Source organism: Sciurus vulgaris, assembly GCF_902686455.1.
Source record: "Sciurus vulgaris genome assembly, chromosome: 2".
NCBI classification, from domain to species: Eukaryota; Metazoa; Chordata; class Mammalia; order Rodentia; family Sciuridae; genus Sciurus; species Sciurus vulgaris.
In genome coordinates this window covers 141,881,411-141,891,312 of record NC_136462.1, presented here as the reverse complement: position 1 = coordinate 141,891,312, position 9,902 = coordinate 141,881,411, and the positions used below count along the sequence as shown (strand labels likewise).

The window sequence follows — 9,902 nt, the reverse complement described above, 5'->3', positions numbered from 1 at the left end:
GAAAGGGGATGGTAGAGAGTGGGGTAGAGAGTAACTTCACAGTGAAGAAACCTAAAGAATACTACCTCAGCCAGGTAATCAAGGTGTACAAAAACACTGATAATCATACTAAGTATGTGACCTTGATACCACATGATAGGAAAAATACTTATCTTTGTGGTTCTTCTTCTGAACTCATAATCCCAATCTAATCATAAGAAAAAATATCAGACTAATCTCAATGGAGGGATTGTCTATGTAGTACCTGATTAGTTCCCTCCAGATCTGTCAAAGTCATCAAAAACCAGGAAAATCTAGGAAACAGAACCAAGATGAGTCTAAGGAGACATGACATCTGAATGTAATTTGGTATCCTGGATGGGATCCTGGAACAGAAAAAGAACATTTAATAAAAAGCTAAGGCAATCCAAATGAAGTATGGACTTCAGTTATTAACTATGAATTGATATATATTCATTAGCTGTAAAATGTACCATCCTAAAGAATAACATGATAAAGAACAACAGGGTCTCTGGGTTTGGTATATGGGAACTCTCTGCAGTGTTGTCGTAATTTTTCTGGAAGTCCAAAACCATTCTATAATTAAAAGTTTGTTTGAAAAAAAAAATGGTCCATTCCATTACATAATATTTTCTAGTGAAGGAAAAGGATTTTTAAAATATCCAGTCTAGTCCTCTCTGGTCATACATGGAGACTAAAGGGATTTAAAATACTGTGACAAGGGTCTAGACATGAATTTATATAATCCATATGTCTCACTTAACCAGCTTGAGTAAAGAATACGTTCACATCTTTTAAAATGTACATGTAAAGGACTCCTGTTCCCTTAGTCTAACTGGAGAATGCTGTTCTTCCATGCCCTTGGCCCCAGCATGTTGCTGTCCTCAAGAGTCAAGTGCCATGTGGCCCAGTGAGCATTGCCACTGTGGGTCTGGGGGCAGAAGCCATGGTGTCTGCTTAGCTTAGCTTTGGGCCTGGTTCCTAATGGACTGGACTCCTTCGGTTACCCTCCAGGCTATGAAAACAGCCATTCTTCCCAGGTGTCTTCAGGGTTCAGGGTGACAGGTCAGGAAACCTCACCTCTCCAGGGTGGCCACCTGAAGTTCTTGAATTCAGAGTAAAAATATTGTCCTTTCTCCTCAGTTTCAAGCCTGTCCATTTCCTGCCCCAGTATTATTGATATTCCCCCCTCCAGCCTTCCCCCAGGGGACACATCACTTGATTTCCCAGCTATTTCTGTTCTACTGGGGTGGAGACAGCTGCTGCTGCTGCTGCTGTGTGGCTGACTTCCCTGAGGTGATATGGCTCAGTCTCTTATAACAGGGGGAGGCCATCAGATGGGGTGCTCCTTGCACTGGAAGAAAAAATACTTTGGTCCTGAGCCCTGCCTACCCAACTTGGAGACACTAAGTTTCATTTTAATCATCCTGGGCCTCATTTTTCTTATCTGCAAACTGGGCAGAGGGAGGGAGTATCTGCAGAGACAAGCCTGATTGTAGAGCGCATTCTGTCCTCCACTCAGTTGTGTATCTAAGAGGCAGATCTTCAGGGAATGGGTGGATGCAGACTCTTGGTGTATTCTTGGCCTAAGGGTCCTTATCCCTTTAGAGCATTTTCAGACTCAGGGATGGGTGCAGGAAGAAAAGTCTTGCTTGGACCCCACCTTTACCCTAACCCCCATCCAAAGCATCCTTGCTATTGTTCTCTGAGGTTATCTTCCTGAGAACACTAAGATCCTTCCCAAGAAACAGGCAGCTCCCTCCCCCACCATAGAGCACATTCACTGCATAGGGTAGACTTCACGTTTTTTGTTTTCAAAATCCAAGTCTTTTCACTTTTCCTCTCCAAAGCGATGAAAAGGAATCCGGCAGCCAGGACACGTCACAAGGAAGATGAAAGCAGCTTTCCTGAGGTTCAATTCTTCCAGAGACAATCTCCTCCCCCATCCCTCCCCAACTTTCAATGCATCCAAGTGTACATTGTTTTTAAATGTCAAAGAAAAAAAAAAAAAAAGGAAAAGAAAAAGAAAGAGTGAGAGAAAACCCTTTTTGCTTCTGAATGTCACATTCTGGTGAGGCAAAAAAAGGGAGAAAGAACAAGTGGCCAAATGAAAGAGATGGGGATTTTTTTGTCTCCCTGGCCTTATTCAGGTCTCGGGACCAGGCATCTCTTTGCTCTTCTCTCCCTCCTGGTTCCCTCCCCCGGATTGCATTGAAATGTCAAATACAGCAGTTTGCAGCTGAAAGGGGGTCCCGGTGGGAACAGACTGCCCTTCTAACCTGCAGGACCAAGCTGTTCCCTTCTCACCCTTGTGTTTGCTTTTCCCTTTTCTTCCCTGAGTGGCTTTCACCAGCAGATGTTGTTTGGCATGGAGGAAGTGAGGGGGGAGTGAAATGCTTGCCACCTGGGAGTGTGAAGGAGGTGCGCCTCACAAATGCCCTTGGCCCCTTCTTTCCCTCGAGTTTCTCCAACCTCTGGTTGACACAGAAAGAGATTGTTCCCTGGGGCCTTTTCATTTTCTGCCTGGGAATAGAAAAGCCAAGGAAAGGAGCTCCTTGTACCCAGAGTTCCTGGCTCTGCCTGCTTGTCCGCTCCCTTGGGTGGAGTATCTGTCCAGGCACATTAGAGGTCAAGAAGCAGCAGAACAAGCCTGTGCTTTATTAAAAATGTGCAAACAAAGATCAAAAAGTTTTACAATGCCCAGAGTGGTGAGAATGTGGGGAATGGGTGTTTTCTTAAATTGCTGGGGATAGGCTAAATTGATCTAGTCTGTACACGGGATTTTGGGCAATGTGGCTCAACAACATCCTTAGAAAAAGTGTGAACACATCATAGAGCAATTCCACTTATAGGGAATAGTTTCCCTAGAAAAATAATTAGGAAGCAAGTGAGGTATTATGCACAAGGATTTTGGTCCCAGGATGTTTGTAACACTACTTCACTAGAAATATCCTCTTTCTCTCAGTAGATTAAATAAATAGATAAATAAATAGCACATCATCTAAATGGATAGTATAGTGTTCTTGAAAATGATAATGTCATTATATATTTGCTGATATAGAAAGACATATACACACACTGCACACAAAACTAAGGGAAACAATAGGTTATAAAATAATTATTTCCCACCCACAAGATATATAAATTGGCATATTTACAAGGAAACTATTCTGGATAACCCATGTGGACGTTGTTATAAAATGCAACTGCCTTGACTATCAAGAGATTTCTATAAGCCTCCTAACTTCCCCTTCTCAACATTGCTTCCAGAGTTATTATTAGAATTTTATGTGATTCTGCCCTTATGGTCAAAACTGGGTTCCTTCTTACATGATCCATGGTATGGTAAAGCCTTAGCTTTGGATATAACATATAATTAAGGTCCAAATGTAAGCTGGTGTTCCTAGGAAATGTGCTGCAGGATTAACTTTCATTTCCAATTTGTGCTCAGGTGTGAGTAACTGGGGAAGGGAAGAGACCCAACTTCCATACTTGGGATACCAGCCGCCATATTGGAAAGTTGTAGGAATAACTTGAATGGAGTTGATTCTTGGAGCCCATGTTCCTGCCAACATTTTCAGTCTGGCAATCTAAAGTTGACCACTTGCATTTGATAATGAGAAATATGGAGAAAGTAGCCTTTATTTGTGCTTATATTTCAGTTGGTGTGAACATTCTGAAGTTCTGTGATGCATATCAGATTACTTAGCTGCTTCTCACGTGCAGCTCTGCACAGATGCTGGCCATCACTTGAACAGAACATGTAGGTATCCCCTGGCCATCTTCTTGCTGGGGAAATGTTCATTCAGGACAAAGGAAAGAATTGATTAAACAAGGAAACCCTCTTAATCTCTTGTAAGGATCCTCCTAGCTATAATCCCTTCAGAGCTCTGGATGACTGAAGGTCAAATAGGGCTTAAGAATATCTCCTCTGTACCAGCCCTCATGCAGTCCAGTAATGTATATCTAGTTTGGTCTGGGGAGGACAGAGTTGGTGGGAAAGGGTGAGTGACTGCTGCTTCCCTGGTGAAGAATAGCTTTGGGAAAATGACAGACAGTAGGATAGGAAACAAATACTTCCATGAACTCTTATTTGTTAACAGAGTCCATGCTAAGCAACAACTGGAAGGAGGCTTAGGCATCCTTGACTTGCCAGAGAACAATTATTTGTTTCCCCCATAAATAAGAGATACTTAGTCCAGGACTTAGATGTATCCTAGGAATTTGTTTGTGTTAAGGCTTTCAGTTGTCTTTTCTGATTGTTTCTTAGGTCTTGACAATACTACATAGGTGGGAAAAATACAGGTTTTTGGAAACCCAGCTTTAGTGATTACAAAAAAAAAAAAAAAAAAAAAAATCATTATTTTAGATCCTTGAACTTCTCTGGTCTTAGCTTCCTCTGTCTTTATAACCAACTTTGGAGAGGTCAATACTGAAGGGCTATTGTCATGTGCCCCTGAGCTGCCTTTCTAGCTCTGTGCCATTCTTTCTCAACATGTCAAGCAAATAGATACCCCTGCTCTTTCCTCCATCAGTAGTGTTTTCACCTTTCTTTGTCTTTTCACTGGCCTGTCCCTTTGTCTGAGCTATCATCCCCCTACTGTCACCTCTCCAGCTCAGAACATCCTTAGAGTCAGTGTGCATGGTGCATCTCCTATGATATTGGAATGTATTTCTTTTTTTTTTTTTTTTTTTTTTTTGGGTGCTGGGGATCGAACCCAGGGCCTTGTGCTTGTGAGGCAAACACTCTACCAACTGAGCTATCTCCCCAGCCTGCCCTATGTATTTCTAAAATATAACTCAGTCCTGCCTCCCCTGCATTGCTGCCTGTTTAACTCTCTCCGTCATGTTCTTCCTGTCTTGGGGAAAGCTTTCTTGACAACAGTCAAGAAAATGAGAAATGAGTCATAATTGTACCTCACCAAATTTTAGAAATAAATATTCATTTGCTGTTTGTTTATTTACTTGATCTGTGAGTGCTCACAAGTAAAGAAGCAATCATGAGTATTAACTGTTGAAGAAAAAATTGTTGGAGAACACTCTTTTCATTAATCGCTACTCAATTTTGACAGCTTAATTGACATGTTTAGCAAAGCTTGTTGAGTACCTATGATGTACCATACACAGTGACTATTTCATTTATCCTCATAACCACTTTGTAACATGAACATTTTTATTGTCTTCATCATGCAGATGTGTTACGGTTTGGATATGAGATGTCCCCACCAAAAAGCTTATGTTACCAAAAAAAAAAGCTTATTAGGCAATGAGGAGTGTTCAGAGGTGAAATGGCTAGATGATGAGGGCTGGAACCTAATGGGTAGATTAATCCATTTGATAGATTAATAATTTGAATGGATTACTGCACCCAGTAACTGTAGACAGGTGGGGTGTGACTGGAGGAAGGAGGTCACTGGAGGCGTGGCTTGGAGATTATAGTTTGTCCCTGGCTGCTCCAACTCTCTCTGCTTCCTGCCTGTTATAAGCTGAGCAGCTTTTCTCTGCCACACCCTTCTGTCATACCTTTCTGCCTCATCTCCAGCCCAGAGCAATGAAGTCAGCAGTCCATGGAATGAACCTCTGAAACTGTGAGCACCAAATAAACTTTTCTTCCTCAAAGTTATTCTTCTCAGGTATTTGTCAGAGAAACTGACTAACACAAGATGAAAAAACAGAGGCGTCTAATATTAAATGTTTTCAAAAAGTAACACTGTGACTCTTATACTAATATAAAATTGACTCAGTTCTGTGATTTCATTCAGCTCATTAATTAATGAGGGATCTAGTAACTAAGATGCTATAACCTATTCAAAGGAAAATTCAAAGACCAGAACATACACAGGCAATCAAGAATCCACAGGGCAATGACAAATTGTCTCTCCACAGGGTACATCTGCATTTCCATGGACAAGAACCACTTGCATTACTACACACTTGCATTTTCTGTAACACAGAAAACTGGAAAATAACTTTAGGTGAATGCAAGGCAGGTAACGCATAGGGTATACTAGTCAGAACACCTAGTTGTTATATTTTTAGCTTATTTTAAAGTCTCACTGGTTTTTCACCAAGATTAGAGATCAATTTAAGGTCACATGACCAGGATGCAAATTCCAGCAATCTAGTGCCAGTATCCCTAACAACTGCTCTGTTGCTAGAAAGGCTTAGGAACTAATAACTGAAAGATTATCTGCTCTGGTTTTGAATTCATTGTTCCTTCTATTTGACTTCTGCATGTAGGTATTTTCCTTTGATGTGGAAACCCAGCATTGTATATGTTTAAGTTTTAGGAAGTGAAATGAACTCACATTTATTGAGTTCTTAATAATGGTCAGGCATTGTACTAAACGCTTAAAGCCTGAGATTCCATGCTATCTTTACAACCATCCATTAAAGGGAGTATTATTAGTAATGCCCATTATACAAATGAGCAGAGACTCAGAGTTGTGAGGCCAGGGTAGCGGAGTTGTGATTGAAACCTATGTCCCTCTGTCCAAAGTCCATGATCATCCAGTGATGAGCCAGTGACTGTTTTAATAGAAGGAATTAGTATTGTCTTTACCTTTTGGAGGCTGCATCACTTGCTGTGGGGGTACTAAGCTGTGCTGAGGACGGCAGGATAGCTCCAAGAACACAGCGTTGAAAAGAAGCAAACTTTCCCTGCTCTGGGTTCAGTAGACCCTGATTTCTCTGCATGTGGCAGCCAAAACCAGGACTGATATTTATGAACCTGTACATGAAGACATTCTTTAGTTTCTTTAAGCATCAACTGCAGACCACCTCCACAGAATGACTTGTAGGTATGTTTGTATAAAATGCAGTTTTGTCAACAGCACTCCAGACTTACTGAATCAGAAACTACTGGAGTAGAGGGCTGAATACCTATATATTCAAGATCCATTCCAGGAGATTTTGAGAATCCCCAAGTATAAATGCTAGGCTATGGACTCATACAGGCTTAAATGTACATCCTGGTCATGCCGTGTGATATTGGGCAAGTTAATTCAGCTCTTGAAGACCTGCTTTCCTCATTTGAAAAATGGGGATAATTATAGTTGTGGAGTGAATGAGATAATCCATGGGAAACATTTGGCACGAGGCCTGGCACCGGCTATGTTCCCAGTAAATGTCAGCTATTCATGTATTTTGTTGATTCTAAGATGCTCTTTTTTTTTTTTTCTTGGTGCCTATTAACATCTCTGAAATCAGTCTGCTTTAAAAATTGATGGCATGTCATGGTCTCAATGGTAGCATTTTTTTTCCATCTTAGTGGTCTTTAAAACAGTAGTGCATCTTACAATAGGTGGTGTTTAGAAATGGTGAAATAGGTGCATAAGGGTCCCTGAGGTACAGTGCTGTCAATCACAAGGCCTCTTGGAAGAGTGTTGGAATTTGGAGAATCTTAGGTCTGTCTGAACTGTGTCCAAGGTCTCCACACACGCAGGAGTAAGTCAAATGAAAGCTGAGTAAGCAAGGTGGGCGGTTTCACATCTCTCTGGTGGGGGTCTCCATGATTCCAGGTGTACATGCTCAGTTGCCCTTTCCTGAGCCCTGCTCAGGTTTCTTGTTGGAGCACTTGAGGCCAGGGCAGTTTGAACTGGGTGAGAAGGGGAAGAAGGAAGCTCTGCTTGACTTGTGCCTTTCTTTTCCAGTTCATCTCCAAACTTGCTTTGTTGACTTTCTCTGGGTCATTTGACTTCAACAGATTCCATCCTCATTTTTCTTTGGATCTTCTTTCAGGAAAAGACTTTGACACTGAACCCAGGGTCCAGAGGGAGCCAACAACATCCCTACCACCAACCTCACCCTAGAAGACAAATCGGTAAGAAATCCGTCCCCTTCCTCTCATCTACTGGACTTGGCTCTTTTTCTGCACAGTCAGAAGAACAGAATGGAATTTGGCAGCAAGATAGCGGTGGGAGAAGGTTTCCTTCTTGTTGTTTTTCAGGTGATCCTATAGGAAGGAATCAGCTTAATGAGTGGTTTGCTTCCTTTGAAAAAGAACCATCTGGGTTTATATTGCGTATTTACTATTTAAAACCCTGTCAATTAGACCCTTGGGGTTTCCCAAGCTGGCCTGGGGGGAAGTCTCTCTCCAAGCTTCCCTTCCTTTTTTTCCCCTGGACTCTGGGACAAATGTTTGTTTTTCTCACATATTCATCAAGGCCCAGGCCTTCAGAGAGCACAGAGGCCTCTCTGCATTGACATGGGAAGCGGGAGCTGCCTGGGGAGTGCTGAGCTGAGAACAGTACTTGGCAGACTTGCTTCCTGCCCCATGCCACCATTCACCATGGAGAGCTCGGGGGTGGTAGGTGGGGGGCTTGGCACATTTGCTGAGCCCACTGGAAGTCCTCAATTTTGAGAGGAAAGGAACTTTCTCATGGATTTCCCGCTCCAAGAGAATCAATCAGTTTCAGAGAAACACTAGTGAGAAAAGAAGTTGCTTATAGCAGGAAAAGTGATTACAAAGGCCACCAGCTAGCTTTGTATCTTTTGTTCCTGTTGGCGCCTTGGTCCGAGCTTGTGTAGCTATGCATGTTGGGGTCAGCTGATCCTGGAGTTCTGGGGGAGGGTGGAGAAAGGAACAAGTGCTGGTAGGAATAGAGAGTCCTGGCTCTGGAATCTTCTCTGTGGTCCATCTCCCTCTTTCTGGATGACTTTGTGCACATCTCTGCACTTCCAGTTGATGCTGTCAACAGGGAATCATCAGACACATTTCATGGGAATGTCAGATGTAAGGGTGGTGTTACAATCTACTGGGTACTTAGCTGGCACTCCGTAAATATGACCTTCTGCCTGCATTTGCCCTGCCCTCTTTCCTTGGAGGGTAGAATCCATACTACGATTTTTGAAATGGCAACTGAAGCAGGGGAATGAAGGAGGAAAAGAAGGAGAATGCAAGTCGTCTCGTTTTCTCCACATTTTCCAACTCCTCAGTGCCCAGGTTTGTTGATACTACACAAACATTGGGCAGAAGATGCACATCGGTGACTAGAAAACTGCATTTCTTTTTTTGACTGGGGCCAGCCTCTGATGGAAACCCCTATCCTCCTGGCCTGTTGTTTTGCTTTGCTGAGCTGGTGTGTGGGGGGTTAAAAGACCCTTGCCAGAGTGAAGACTTTTATCTGCCTTCTTGACAGCTGTGAGAAATTCTGATTGACAAGAGGGCAGACTCTAGGCAGGGAGCTGGGAGAAGGGCACGATATGACAGAACCCTGAAGGGGGAGACAGGTCCCCACGTGTGGGCTGTGAGGCCCTATTGTTGTCAGATAGATTACATTCCTGTTTTGTAAAGGGCTTCTTTAGTATGGAATTAAGAAAACATCTAAGGCCCTAGTGAGGGACAGTTGCTTAAGGGCAGAAAATGGTCTATATAAAAATGCTGGTCCACTACAGGGTGGAATATGTGGCCTTGACCCTAATAGGAGTAAGTGAACTTACAGGAATGACATTATGTTGCAAATGACTGTTGGAGGCTGCCCAGGGAAGAAATGCAAAGGACTTCTAACATGCAAATGAGGCTGGGTAGAAGCCCTTAGAATTAAAAATCCATCCATCATTTTATTAACAGGTGGGTTCCCAGGGTGATTTTGAGATTTATCAGTGAGCAAATTAATTAAGCTCTTAAAAGGTGATGCAGAAGCATCCACAGGCATCTTTGGCCTTCTTTGACAAGGAGCACACTGCTCTGGGTCTAATTGTCGGAATAATTATTTTCTACCCTGAAAATTACTGGCAGCAAATGCAGCCTAGTGTATTGGTGTACTTTTAATTATCTACAGGATCTGAGGATGATGGCTATGTGGGATATGTTTTGCATGAAATATTTAAGCTTGTGTATGTGTAGAAATACCTCTTAATCCTTCCTGGTTGGATTCATTAATTTTCAACAAATCACGGTG

At 42.4% G+C, this 9,902-nt stretch overlaps 1 long non-coding RNA gene across 1 annotated transcript; it reads left to right on the top strand.

Annotated features, from left to right (window-relative positions):
- The first annotated feature begins 5,483 nt into the window (after positions 1–5,483).
- LOC306655579 lies at positions 5,484–9,502 on the top strand. The gene is made up of 3 exons (XR_013762295.1): positions 5,484–5,588; positions 7,741–7,822; positions 9,444–9,502. It is a non-coding gene; the product is annotated as an uncharacterized lncRNA (long non-coding RNA).
- Positions 9,503–9,902: the final 400 nt, after the last annotated feature.